Below are 15297 nucleotides of genomic sequence, written 5' to 3'. Positions count from 1 at the left end.
CATGGGTGTGTATTTACAAGGACCTTCCACCACGAGGAAATGTCTTTAATTAAAATGGGAGAAATAACATCAAAGGGACTCAAATGCCTTTTAAATGTACCCCAAGCAACCTATGAAACTCTAGCTGTACATATCAAGAAACCTAATTGATTTCAGAAATCGTTTTTAAACACATCATCTAAATCAATGATATACCTACATTCAAGGGGAAATGACTTAAAATGGCCTAAGACACATGGAAGCGTTTTTTTAAGGTCCTTGCACCATTTTTGGGTCACTTTTAACATGGCTATGTTAGTCAAAGAATTAAAATCTAAATTTGCCAAGCACAGATGGGGGCGTATTTACAAGGACCTTGCACCACGGGGAAAGGTCTTTAATTAAAATGAGAAAAATAACATCAGAGAGACTCAAATGCCTTTTAAATATACCCCAAGCAACCTATGAAACTCTAGCACTACATATCAAGTAAACTAATTGATTTCAAAAATCGTTTTTAAACACATCATCTAAATCAATTATATACCTACATTCAAGGGGGAATGACTTAAAATGGCCTAAGACACATGAAAGCGTTTTTTAAGGCCCTTGCACCATTTCTGGGTCACTTTTAACATGGCTATGTTAGTCAAAGAATTAAAATCTAAATTTGCCAAGCACAGATGGGGGCATATTTACAAGGACCTTGCTCCACGGGGAAAGGTCTTAAATTAAAATGGGAAAAATAACATCAGAGAGACTCAAATGCCTTATAAATATGCCCCAAGCAACCTATGAAGCTCTAGCAGTACATATCAAGAAACCTAATATTTTTCAAAAAACGATTTTAAACACATCATATAAATCAATTATATACCTACATTCAAGGGGAAAAGACTTAAAAAGGCCTAAGACACATGAAAGCGGTTTTTTAAGGCCCTTGCACCATTTCTGGGTCACTTTTAACATGGCTATGTTAGTCAAAGAATAAAAATCTAAATTTGCCAAGCACAGATGGGGGCATATTTACAAGGACCTTGCTCCACGGGGAAAGGTCTTAAATTAAAATGGGAAAAATAACATCAGAGAGACTCAAATGCCTTATAAATATGCCCCAAGCAACCTATGAAGCTCTAGCAGTACATATCAAGAAACCTAATATTTTTCAAAAAACGATTTTAAACACATCATATAAATCAATTATATACCTACATTCATCGGGAAATGACTTACAATGCCCTAAGACACATGAAAGCGTTTTTTTAAGGGTCACTTTTAACATGGCTATGTAACTCAAAGAAACAAAATCTATTTGTAAAACACTTGACATAAAGCAACATTTTAAATACAGAACTTTCTTCATAATTTTCTCCCTAAAGCATACTATTGTCTATCTAAATTATACGAATCTTTTCTCACCTTAGCAAATACTTTATGAGTTTCAAAACAGTCTCAGAAACACACCAATTTGTCTTTAGCAGAGCAAAAGGTATGCACTCCAGAGTCTGCAGCTATCAAAAGCACAGAAATGCTGTAACTCATCACACATATCTCTCATGTCACCCAATCAAAACTCTTCCCTCACTTTTTTCAAATCAACACCCTTCCCCCCTCTGCCCTCTCTGCCTTTTTTGCATAGCAACCACCTCCTGAAAGACCTCTGATGTTTGCAAGTTCACACAACAATGTTTCAATTGAACTCTGAACTCTCAGTGCACCTGCATATCCAGTGCAATCTTTCATTAAATGATTTTTTCACTGTGGAGGTAATGACTTGGGCACTTTGACTGGTGTAGGTCTGGAAATGCTTTTAAAGGACACCTTTGAGCAATTGATGGCACTTTTTCCTCAAACTGCCTTGGTATATTCAAATATATGCCAAAGACAGAAATGGAGGTGGTCGAACCAATTTTGTCCACAAATTGAGAAATCGAGGAAGCATGTAAACAAATCTGTTTCAGCTTACATGAGAGACCATGGAATGGACTCCATGTACAACAATAACTTGCGTTACTACATGCAAGATATCTACAGAGGAGATGGAGTTCACTTCTCAGATGAAGGGAACAGAGTTTTCATTCTGAATTTAAGACTGTGCATTGGTACCTACTTATAAGTACCTAAATGTACCATAAACCCAAAAGCTCTTCTCAGAGCTACCCTACATCTGATCACTCACAATTATTATTTTACTCTAACTTTTTTCACTAATTTTCAACAAAGTACGCTCCCCGGAGCGCTACCCGGTACGCGAACCGGAAGCTAACCGCGCGCAATTTTTTAAAAAAAAGATTTTTTTTCGCACATATGGGCCTCCTCAGCCATCCTCAGAAAACCTAGGGGGTCAAAATACGTCTACCGTGTCCCCTTCTACCCATTCTGAACATTATTTGCCCTCCATCTTGTATCTTAATTCGACCGAAACACAAAATGGTGGACTCCCGTAACGCTGCAGGTTCGCGTACCGGGGCGCTCCCCGCGAAGCGCTCCATTAAAAAAGGTGGGAAAGTAATTTACAGAAGAAACCCTGAAGACACTTTCACCAAATATACATTTGCTCATACTACATACCAATCCCTACCATTTTCACAAATTTGGTTGGAATTCCATTTAGCCATTTAGCCTGTAGACCTCTCTAAATACCCTGATGTAAATTACTTCACAAAACACATCTGAAGTGTTGGAATTGACAACCAATGAAAATGTTACTTTCTTTTCCATTTTTTTTCCCCGACATTTGATTGGTTATGTACCTAAATATAAAGGAAGAGAAGGAAACACAGCCATTTTGACTACTACTTCCTGGTGTACATTTCAATAGGATTTTCACTAATAACTTCAACTTCTTTTTAAAGGTAAGTTGTTATTTTAAAAACTGAAGTATATTGTGCACTTTAAGTTAATATGGTAAACTTTTTCTGATAGTTATATACTATCCCTCTGTAGTAGTTATAGATTTAGATAGACTTCTCTGTTATAGTTATGGATGGAGTTAGGCTTGTCTTTTATAATTATGAATTTACTTACGTTAAATCACATACACTTTTTTATATTCCTACTTCCAATCTGATACTATACACTGCCCAAAGATAAATTCACTGTTAAAAACTGCCTATCTAAAATTAATCCCAACAGTGCCCTATCTCTACTAATATATATTTTTTTAATGCAAATTTCAGGCAAAATGGAAGGCGAACAGAAAGTATCATTTGAAATTGTCCTTGCAGAGACCAACGAAGAAATCATTGATCCAAATGATATTGAATTTATGGATGAAACTTGGGACCAAGAACTACTGCAATGTGTGCAATCAGTAGATGTCCTCCTTGAAAATTTTTTTTTTTTGTTTGAATTTGTTTATTGGTTTTTTTGGTTACATTTACAGAAGCAATACTGCAGTGATCAATCAAGGTGAACAAGCGTTACAAAAAATTAAAGTCATTGAGATACAACTGGAGACTTGATTACTGTTAGGTAATTCACAGTTCGGGGCCGTTGTCTGTCTATCGTCCCCTTCTGTGTGCACTGGAAGCACATATCACACGGCATCCCATCATTACATCTGCACTTCCCATGGGTGGATCCGTCTCAAACATGTCAGTCTGTTAACTGCACTCGTGGGAGGGTGAACTCATGTTGTGTCAGGTACCGTGGGGAGGCGTCTCGGGCATCAGCCATGTGGGTGTGGTCCGCCATTATATGTGGCCTCGTGATGTCTCTATGTGCTAAATCAAATCGTAAGTAGTACATACGGGTTACACTCTGTCTAAATCGATCTTGTCGCCATACCCAGGAACAATGGGGGTGAACTGGTTAACTCGGGAGATGGATGGGAGTGTGGGAAAGACGGGAGGGGGGGGTTTCTAGGTCACCGTGTCCAAACATAGATTACATATTCTCAGGTCGTTGGGTGTAAGCCTATAGCAAGTGTCAGTGCGTCGTGTCTGGGTGTCGGGGGTTCGCTGAGTGCGGTCGTCCATAACATGTGCGTAGAATCCGTTATATGTATTATGTAAACGTGGGGGTTGGTGTCGTCAGTCGTACCTGGGATTGCGAGGGTGTAGGTGACTCCTGAGGGCGTGTCGCCTGTGTGTAGGTGTGAAGTAGTTGCGCCCACTCCAGGGATATAGGATGCTTGCGATGTCCCCGTACTTCCTCCTCCCGGAGTATCTCTTCCTCCGCCTTACCCCATTTATGCACCGCGCCGATCCATGCTGCCATTGGTGGTCCCGTCGGGGACCTCCAGTGCATGGCAATACTGCGTTTCGCTAGGAGGATTGCTAGTGATAGGAATCGGCATTGCGTTTTCTCAGTTTTCCGTTTGCGGAAAATTCCGAGTGCGCATGCCTCCCATGTGTTCATGGTGGCAATGCCCGTAACCTCTTCCAGCACTCGGTGGATCATGTCCCAATACTGGCGGAGAGTGGGGCAATCCCAGAACATGTGTCTGAAGTTTGCTCCCGGGGTTTGACACCGGGGACATTCAAAGTGGGTATTCTGGAAGAATCGGTGGAGGCGGTCCGGTGTGAGATAGGCCCTGTGTAGGACGTTAAATTGTATGTTACGGAACCTAGCATTCCTGGAAACCTTTTTGGGAAATTCCAGGGCTGATCTCCATTCCCCATCATGGACCACTCTGCCGAAGTCTGTCTCCCACTTCTGGCGTAAAGACTGGAGGGATGGGAGGAGTAGCGATCGTATCGCTCTATAGAGCCATGTCACTAAGTGTCTTCCTACTCCCATGTGCATGATCGCGTGTATCACCGGATGTGTCTCAGGTTCGCCGGTCTCCGAGTTCCAGTGTGCACCACTGCTATCCAACAATTGCCTATGGAGCAAAAACTGTCCCGGGGGCAGATCGTATCGATCCATCATTTGCTCGAATGTCTGCAACTGTCCGTCTTCGAACAGAGATCCGATTTCCGTGACCGACAGTTCCGTCCAGACTCGTAGTGTGCCCGGGGCATAATATGAATCCCCCCTGGGGAAGCCCACCAATGGCAACAGAGGCGAATATGGTGGCTGTGTTTTGGACATGCGGTGTATCCGCATCATGCATGTTCGGGCAATGGACACCTGCAGTGGACGAGTCCGCATGGGTTTAGTGCCTGGCAACAGAAGTCTGACGATCGCGGCCTGCGAGATAGGACCAGTAGCTGCGATAGTTTCTCCCGTGTGTCGTCCCGCCGTCCAGTAGGACAGCCACTGGAGCTGGGCCGCCAGAAAGTATGCCTCAAAGGCCGGCGCCTCCAGTCCTCCTTCCGTGGTAGGTAGGTAAAGCGTAGTGAGTGCCACTCGCTTTCGACCCCCTCCCCATATCAGGTCTATCAGAAGAGTGTTCAGTTCTCCGAAGAATGAACGAGGTGGGATCACAGGGAGATTCGCGAAACTATACAGCAGGCGGGGGACCATGATCATTTTTGCCAGTGCCACTCGGCCTATTGGCGCCAGCGGGAGTGTCCTCCAGAAGTTGACCGCTGATCGGAGACCAGCCAGTGTCCTACGGTGATTCACTGTGTATAAGTCCTCCGGGGTGTGGTACAACCGCACTCCCAGGTATCGGGGGGCGTCGGCATTCCAGGACAGAGATTGGGTACCCATTCTAATTTCGAAGGGGGCCATATGGGGGCTCAGCGGGTATATGGATGATTTCCCCCAATTGACCCTTAGGCCCGACACTGTCGCAAACTCCTCTAGTGTCCTCCAGATGCACGTCAGGTCGCTCGTGGCATCCCTAACATATATCAGGAGGTCATCTGCGTACAGGGACACGCAGTGTCGCGTGTGCGCCAGGGGAATACCCCAGGCTTCACCCTCTTGTCTCAGACGTATCGCCAGGGGTTCGACCGCCAAGGCAAACAAAAGGGGAGACAGCGGGCACCCTTGTCTAGTCCCTCTGTCCACGGAGAATTCCGGGGAGATATAGGTGCCGATCCTGACCCTGGACTTGAGTTGTGTGTACAGGAGCTTGGTGTAAGCGATTAGGCGGGGGCCAAAGCTATTCCTGGCGATAACTTCGAACAAATATGACCATAGGAGGGTGTCAAATGCCTTCTCGAGGTCTAATATAAGGCAAGCTGCATTCGGGAACTGGGCTCGAGTTACGTCCTGGACATGGAAGAGCCTACGGAGATTTTGGGAAGTGTTGCGGTTTGGCACAAATCCGTTCTGGTCGGGATGGACCAACTGGGGTACGACCTGGGCGTATCTTGTCGCTAACAGTTTACCTAGGATTTTACAGTCTGAGTTAAGTAATGTGATCGGCCTGTAGGATGAGGGGAGTTGGGGGTCCCTATGTGGTTTTAGGAACGATACTATGAATGACTCTCTGAGGGAGCGCGGGAGGACTCCCGCCTCGAGTGCGTCCTCGAACATGGTCGTCAGACGTGGGGCAAGGTAAGTTAAGAAGGTCTGGTAATACTCGAGGGGGAAGCCGTCCATGCCCGGGGCCTTGTTTCTGGCTAGCATTCCTATCGCTGCCTTGATCTCGGCCTGTGTTAATCGCTTGTCTAGGTCCTTCCGGAGCGCCGGTGAGACTTGGGGGATAGGCAACGGGAGTAGGAAGTTGAACGCCGCAAGGGTGTCGCCCTGGCTAGGGGTTTGGTATATACGCGAGTAATATGTGTAAAAAACCTGCAAGATCGCTATCTGAGATGTTTGGAGATGTCCTCCTTGAAAATGAGGACATTTTACACACTCAAACATTACAAGCTATGTTCAATGAAAATAACGACATTTCAGACAGTGAAATGGTAGACATTTTATTAAATTTTCAAACACAATGACAATAATAAATAATTGTTTAAAAAATAAATAAATAAATAAATAAAAAATCAACAAAACAAACAATCAATTAACATACAATATTTAAAAAGTCTATCATTCTTTTTTCCTAATAGTATGCTCCCCGGGCCGCTTCCCGGTTCGCGAACCGGGCGCTCCCCACGCAAAAAAAACAATTTTTTTAAAAAAAAAATTTTGCCCCACGGGGCTCTTTTAAAGCCTCCACATCAAACCTAGGGGGTCAGGGAGGATCTACTATGCCCCCTTATGGTCATTTCCCCCTTTGTTTTGGCCTCCTCTTGTCTCTCGATCCTACCGAGAGACAAGATGGCGGCCGCTCCGGACTGTTTAGAATGTTGACAGACACCGGAGAGCCAATCAGCTTCGCTTCGCGAAGTTCCGTTACGCGTCAAGTACGCGAACCGGAGCGCTACCCGGAGCGCGCTTACAGATATATATCTTTTTTTGAACGTTAATTTCTCAAAATTCACTGGAGCACATATATTGAGACCTAGCAAAGGCACATCGGGCTAACAGTCCCTACAATTTTGCTAAGTTTCGTGCAAATCCATTCAGCCGTTCGGGCTAAAAGTGAGGCCAACCGCCCTATGGAAATTAACATGGGAAAAACACGTTTTGGGACCCCCCTTTTTTCTCGGCCCCCCCTTGACGAACCCCCCCAAATTTTCAGGGGCTGCTCAGAAACAAAATGTTCCATTTTCCTGAAAATTTCAGCCAAATCCGTCCACAAACGCCAAAGTTATTAGACATAGAATTTTCAAAAATCCCATAGAGAAAAAATCCTAACTATATATACCTACTGGCGACCGCCAGTAGGTAATATATATATATATATATATATATATATATATATATATATATATATGATAGAGCAATGGCGGTTAGAACTGGAGCGCTCTGCAGCGGGTGCGTGCGAGGGACCAACCACAGGTCCAGAAATCGTTTTTCCACAAAATTGTACGCCGCACTCAGGAATTGTAGATAACTCATTTATTCAGCAAACTCCACAATCAGTCTGTCACACCGACGCGTTTCGGGCACACGCCCTTTCTCACGGTAGGTGGCACTACTTTTTTCTATGTTTATAAAGGCTATGCGTTGAAAACCCGTCCCAAAGAATTCTGGGATTGGTAGTTTTTGTTTATGCAAATAGCAAAGTAACACCTTTTGTGACAGTGATCAACATAATTCTCTAAACGCATTACACAACACAATTTTATAATGCAACTGCCCTGTGATCTGTATGTTATCTGCTTATAATTGTCGGTATAGTACCTGTTTGAGCCAGTTATGATAAACATTGGTGCAGTTGTATTTAAACCGATATGCCACATTTTCTTAAATACAATCCTATGTGTTAACTTTAGGTATAGTACTAATCATTTCCTAACTTATCTTTAAGCATGGCTCTTCTCCTATCTATGTCAACCCATTGGCTCAACATTCTCTTTATCGTATAGCATTAGTTATTTCAGTTTTGGCAATCATATGATTAATTATCATTCTTCTTATACCATATCCTTGTTACAAATGTACAAAGAGTTCTTCATCAAGGTTCATCCCCCTCGGGATCTTGGTTTTCATACGAATTATGTACTTTGATTCTAGTTGGCGTAATTTCAATTTTCGATCCCAACGCGTCGGTGTGACAGACTGATTGTGGAGTTTGCTGAATAAATGAGTTATCTACAATTCCTGAGTGCGGTGTACAATTTTGTGGAGAAAAAAATAAAAAATTATATATATATATATATATATATATATATTTTACACACACACACACACACATATATATATATATATATATATATATATATATATATATATATATATATATATTCATTCCGCTGGTCTTTTCGCTAACATCGCACTGGTTCCAGCTGTGCGTTACCTCGCGGCGGAGCAAAGCCGACAAATATTTCACACCTTCTCCCTTGTGGGTGAAAATTAGGTCGCACTTCGGTGATAGTAAAAAAAGATTTTTCCTTTATTTCATTTGCCTCCAAACAGAAAAACACACCGACGCGTTTCGATCTCCCCTGAGATATTGATCACGGTAACGCCCCCTGTTTCCTGTCAGCATTATGTGTGAGATGGCTATCTGACATCATTTCCTGTACTTAGCTGCAGGGGGCATTATGGTACTTGTAGTGTCTTCCTTGAATTGCTACTACACCTCTGGACCTCTGGAATCAGGCAGATCAACTTTTATGTGCATATGATTCTGGTCTTTCGCTGTGAAGAAGCTGTGACTTAAAGCTCTGGACTACAACAGTAACATACACAATTTAGCTTTCCCATTTAAGAAATTTCTAGTCAACCTCAGCTATACAATTTTTGCATAATTTTCTTTAGTAAGGGGGGAGTATTGAAAACATGTTTTATGTAACAATGGAGGAAGAACCACATCCAGATTTATACCTGAAGGTGCACAGTCGAATCCATGTGGTAGTGTTGTTTCTTTACTTTCCGCTAATGCTCCGCCTACTTCTATCCACTTTCATTTCTAATTATTGGGGTTAGTTAGGAAACAGAGCATGTTGTCTGTGAGTAAGACTCACTTTATCTGCCCATTTATTTTAGTAGTGATACCCTCTATCGCTTGCTTTGGCATCACTTTCAGCAAATATTCATGGTGACAGAGGGCACCCTTAGAGAATTGCGATCAAACGTTCAAACTTGTGGAAAGTTTATTGAAATTTGATGGTACAAACGAGCAAAACATTGGGCCCTTGTCTCATTTAGCTAGTGTGTTTTTTTAGGTTCACCCAACTTACCCTTTCATAATCCTTCTCCATATCTAGCAAGAGAAGAAGTAGTAGTAAGGTGTTGTTTATGGAAGCTTTTACAGTAACATTAAGGACCAGCCTAAAGTTATTGCCATCTGCTAATCCTTAATGAAGCCTGATTGGTAGGGTGGGATTAGGGTAGGCCAAACAACTCAAATTCTGGAGATTAAGATCTTGGGATAGATCTAAACATTTCGATTTAAAGGGATAATTGCCCTATAGGAACCTCATAATTTGTCTACTTTATCTGGTTTGAGAAAGAGTGAACTCCTTAACAGGGCGGGATCTGACAGAGCCTTATCAGTGGACACTGACTGGTTGCCAGATGCAGGCTTTCTCACTTGATTTGTATGGGGGTTTAGCAAGTCTTCGATAGAACACTCTTTCAGTGTTTTGCCTCTACATGCTGCCATCCCAATTTTTAATTGGATATAAACAGCTGCCTAGCAGGGATATGAAGCATTCGTTAGATAGAGTGAGAGTCTATTATATGAGACTTTTGCTGAGCTCCTGTCCCTACGCCCCATCTCATCGACCTGAGTGTGTCTGTGATAGCCCCGCAGCGCCTCGGTTCGCGTCAATTATCTACTTATCTTTTTAAACACTCTTCTAAAATTTTTGTTGCTCCACTGAGTTAGGGGGTGAATTAACTCATTCCCCACCGCCCCAAGATCTGCGTCCAGCCGAGTGCCACCACTCACAACCCCTAACTGGCAGCGATGTTCAATGCGGAGGAAGACGGAGCACGCACAAGAAATGCACACCTCAGTGTCTCCTGGAGCACCCGCCTTGAGAGGTCCTCAGGCAGACTGGTAGCCACTCTCTCATTCTCCGGCACCCGAGAACCTCCGCAGGCACTGACCTCTGCACCAAGGTTGCTGGATACGGGTCACCGGCCCCATCCCGGCAGAGCCACACCATGATAAAGTTGCACATGAGGCAAGGATCTAGGGCATGCCAAAACAGTCCCACCACCAGTTCTAGGGTAGGGCCTCAAACTCTACGTTACTCAAAGGTACAGCGGTGGCCATCTTGGGTGAGGCCTCGGGGAAAGCCGGCAGGTGTGCCCCAGCAGGTACAATTACGGTTAATGTTTGCACTCACCACTCTCATTTTTCGAAGTCTAGTAGGTCTTTACACCATCATCTTTAGTGTGACTTGATTTTTGAGACCTCCGACCCGCCTAACATTGCTTTTGGGTAACAGAAGACCACTCTGAATCAGGAGCTCAGTGAGGACACATCTACATTGGTCATCGTCATAGCCATGATTGCCGGCTCCTGATATTTATTGTTACACGCTGACCTGTTCTAGGTCGCAACCTATCATATTGTGCATCACAACCTGTCAGGTTCCACGTCATAGTCTATTATCTGTTATAATGATTATAATAGTCCATTATATTTTGTGACACAGGCTATGGTGATTTCCAGGTCTTGTCGCTGATATTTAACACCCAGCCCTTAATGTTCCGCATAATGACTGTAATTGTTCCACATTCACAGCTATATTCCATGTTACGGAAATTATACTCCCTGTCATGGATGTTCTACACCATATCCAACTGGCAATATTAAATGCCCCAGCAATGACTCCGGGTAGCGACATCTCAGGGATGCAGTGTGGGGTGCATGAGTTCAGAACTCGGGAGATAACAGACACAATGTAACTTCCAGTCCACTGCTTCTCGTTTGTGCAAAAAAGTACTGAAATCAAACAGTAGAACTAAATACTAAACACTTCGATAGAAACAACATACTGGTTTGTAACTCAGTTGCATTTAGGACAAAGCACTGCACCCCCTTTTTCCCCGGTATATTGCCAGCTTCCCCTTTACTATCTTTATGTCAAGATCATGTATCTGCGGTTCTCAACACACTATACATATTTAGGGAGGATTAGGCACAGGTGCAGATGACTCAAATACTCTCACAGGTCAATGTGTTTTTACCACTTCAGCAAAAAGTCTTACAAAGCAGTAGGCTTGTCTATGCTCTTTTAGCCTCTTGTCTTCACTGGAGCCTAAGCACCTTGTTGTACTTGCTGGATATTGTAGCCCTTAAGCCGCTTGATGAATGCAGTCCGGGCCTCGCCCTCATGGCAGCCGCTCACCTTCCATCGGGGCCATAAGATGAAGCTCATCCGGTGATCTATGAGGTAAATCTGAGAGACAGCAGCCACCCTGGACAGCTAAAGACAGGTGTTCTGGTGTGGCACATCCATTCCTTGTGGTGGTGTTTTTCTGGCGACTGGTGATCAAGGCTTCCCGCTTTGGGAGAGATACAACTTTCACTCACTGTGTCAGCATCAGCAGCACCAGTCTCATAAGCTGGGATCAAAATACGGGTGCTACCAGATACTTGTTCTGGTAAAGTTTTATGCAGCTCAAATGCAAAATGTACAGCACAACTGGGGGTGGTGGGGCATTGGTTACTCCTGGCTTCACTCTCTGGACATGTCCTCTTTCCCTGTTTGCTTGTCATGTCAGGAAGACACTTGGCCTCTCCTCCAGAAGGTATCTCCTCCTGCAAGGCCAAGTACAATCCTTACTTATCTCAGCAGGCAAACAGGCTTCAGACACTACAGGTACACCCTCTGCTCTTCCATAAAAAAAATGGGCTTCATGTGATGTCCCCTTGCCACTAGGAGGACGTCAGTCAGGCAGACACCAGCCCAGGTTACATAGCAGCCTTTCGAGTACTCTCTGGAACACACCGTTCCTTGGTAAAGCAGAAGTTGGGGCTGGCACAAAGTAGGGTATTTTAGATCCCATATTCTTCACATTTTCCAGACATGGGATGTGGAACTAAGGTTTTCAGAATTGGTTTGCTTTAATTCTCTTTCGGGTATCATTCTCAGGCTGCTCTTCAGACACAACCGTAGTGCAAAGTGTAGGCTCCCACAGCAGTTAATAAAAGGGCTGACGACAAGCATTCAATGCAGGGGAACAACGATGTGTGAGGTCTCTGCACCTGCCTTTCATTAGCCTTCCTGAAGCAGTAATCAAGGGTGAAAAGATATGTTATTATGGTGCATTTACACAATCTAATATTTGTGTTTGGGGTAGTACAGGGGCAGGAGTGTTTTGGGTTGGGCCCCCTTGCAGAGCTAGGGGAACATCCACAAAATTGTACATTTAGAGGTATACACATTCTTCATGCAATTGGTTTTCTACTCAGAAAATGTGCAAACATTTACTACTAGGAAAGAAGGAAAGTGTCTTGCCATGACGAGAAAGGTGAGGGACCCCTATATTTAATGAAAATATAGAGAAATGGGCTTCTCTACAGAGAAGCATACTTCTCTTCCAGGGGATCCTCATCAATAGTCATAAGCATTGACTAGAATAGCAAGTCCATCCCATAAAGTGCGGACTTAGAAGCAAAAAACTGCTCCAACTTTTAACCAAAAATATTCTTCAGAGAAACATGTCCTACTTGAGTGACAGCATCGGCACCCAGGCGCACATATATATTAAAGTTACTCATTTGCCATTTCTGCTGCTTTCCGGATAGCGGAGATGGCAGCGACCCACTGGGGGTTTATACATGAACTTCAAGTCCCAGAATTCCAAGCAGTATACTCACCTGTGTTCAATTGATGTGAATAATAAAGGGGGATGTTCTTGAAGTTACTCATTTGGCATTTCTGCTGCTGTTTTCCCAGGAAGAAGGACGCAAAGCCCGAAACGCGTAGGCAAGTGTCGAGACCTATGTTGTGCCCTGAGCACTTGACTCTACGACTGTACGCCGCCTTCGAGTGCATCTCAACGGTGGGGCAACCCTTTTGTACATATATGTATATGTATATATATATATAGCCGAAACCGGTTATGCCTAAAAGTTCCTAAATAAAGTACCTGCTAAAACCCCGCGATGTTCCTGGGAATCTTCTTTACGAGAAGATTCCCAGGAACATATATATTGATTGATTGATAGTGATTGATTTCATATATATTTTATAACTGCCAAAGCCTCTGAAGAGAAGTGGGGACACTTCGAAATGCGTCAGGCATCCAGAGCAGTTTGAACAGTTAAAGGATATAGTTGTGCTGGAGGCGTGCTTACCATTCAAGGCTCCTTGTGTGCAGCTGAGGTGCGGGTGCTCCTTTGTACGTTGGGTACTTCGGAGCTGGAATATATATATATATTTTCACTGAAAAAACCATAGGTTTCACACCAGTTATAGTTAGCTGAACATTTTACTCATACAAAACCATTGAAATTCCCACGTTATAGTTAGTTGGACTCACTATAACTCGCGCGCCCGCAATCCACTGCTGATGATGTCACATATTACATCATTCATGACATGGTCAGTGACATCACTGATGACATCACTGATGACATCTCAAATGACATCACTGATGACATCACTGATGACATCTCAAATGACATCACTGATGACATCACTGATGACATCATTCATGAGATAATACAATGCACCTCCTCACACTCTAATCTAACCTTTGATACACCCTGTATTAAATACAGACTACCCTTCTTGAAACGATTGACACACCAATACCAGTTACTACATACGCACTCACTGATTCCTAAGTCTACACACACATTCACTCATTCACCCATACAATCACTCATACATACAGTCACTCATCAATACAACACTATCATATGCACTCATACACCTATACAGACACTCACACACTGCCACTCATCCATGGAGTTACTCACACACCTAGTCAAACATGCAAAGAATCAATCACACTCCCATTTCTTCATCTATACAGTTATACACACAAAACCTTACTTATTCAAACATATACTAACACATACTTACTCTCTTTTACAATCATTGATACAAGTACACATTAATCCACACAGCCACTCGCACAATCACTGGCTCTCATGTAAAGTCATTTATATATGCCAACTCTCACATGCACTGTGTTTTACATATGTACTTACTTGGACATGTAGCACTGAGATATCCATTCACTCACCCACACAGCCATGCACACAGTCAACCGCCCATACAGTTGTTTCCTCATGCACTCTTGAACCCATACACCAAGTGAAACAACTGCTCACACATCTCTGCACAGAGTCACACAATTCCCAGCCACCAACACACACACTCAGCCTCACATACAAATACTTGGGCAACCAATCAATAACCCATATAGCCACTCATATAGCTACTGATCAACACATGCAGCAGCTTACACAACAACAGACATAATGATGCACACATTCAGACAATTTACTCACTAACCCATGCATTCAGTAAGACACATTTAATCATTCACTCATACAGTCAGTCACGCACCTACTAAATCCTTCATCCAGACACTTAAACATCCACTCATTCATCACTATGTAAAACATATTTAAACTTTACAGAAACACACAGTCGCTGGATGATGTCATCAGTGATGTCATCAGTGATGTCATGTAAGATGTCATCAGTGATGTCATCAGTGATGTCATTTGAGATGTCATCAGTGATGTCATCAGTAATGTCACTGACCATGTCATGAATGATGTAATATGTGACATCATCAGCAGTGGATTGCGGGTGCGCGAGTTATAGTGAGTCCAACTAACTATAACGTGGGAATTTCAATGGTTTTGTATGAGTAAAATGTTCAGCTAACTATAACTGGTGTGAAACCTATGGTTTTTTCAGTGAATTTCAAAGGTTTTTTAAATTCTAATTCCTAACTATAACGAGTGTGAAACCTATGGTTTTTTCAGTGAATTTC

This window comes from Lissotriton helveticus, chromosome 5_1 (genome assembly GCF_964261635.1).
Source record: "Lissotriton helveticus chromosome 5_1, aLisHel1.1, whole genome shotgun sequence".
NCBI lineage: Eukaryota > Metazoa > Chordata > Amphibia > Caudata > Salamandridae > Lissotriton > Lissotriton helveticus.
Note: the sequence above shows the minus strand (reverse complement) of the source record.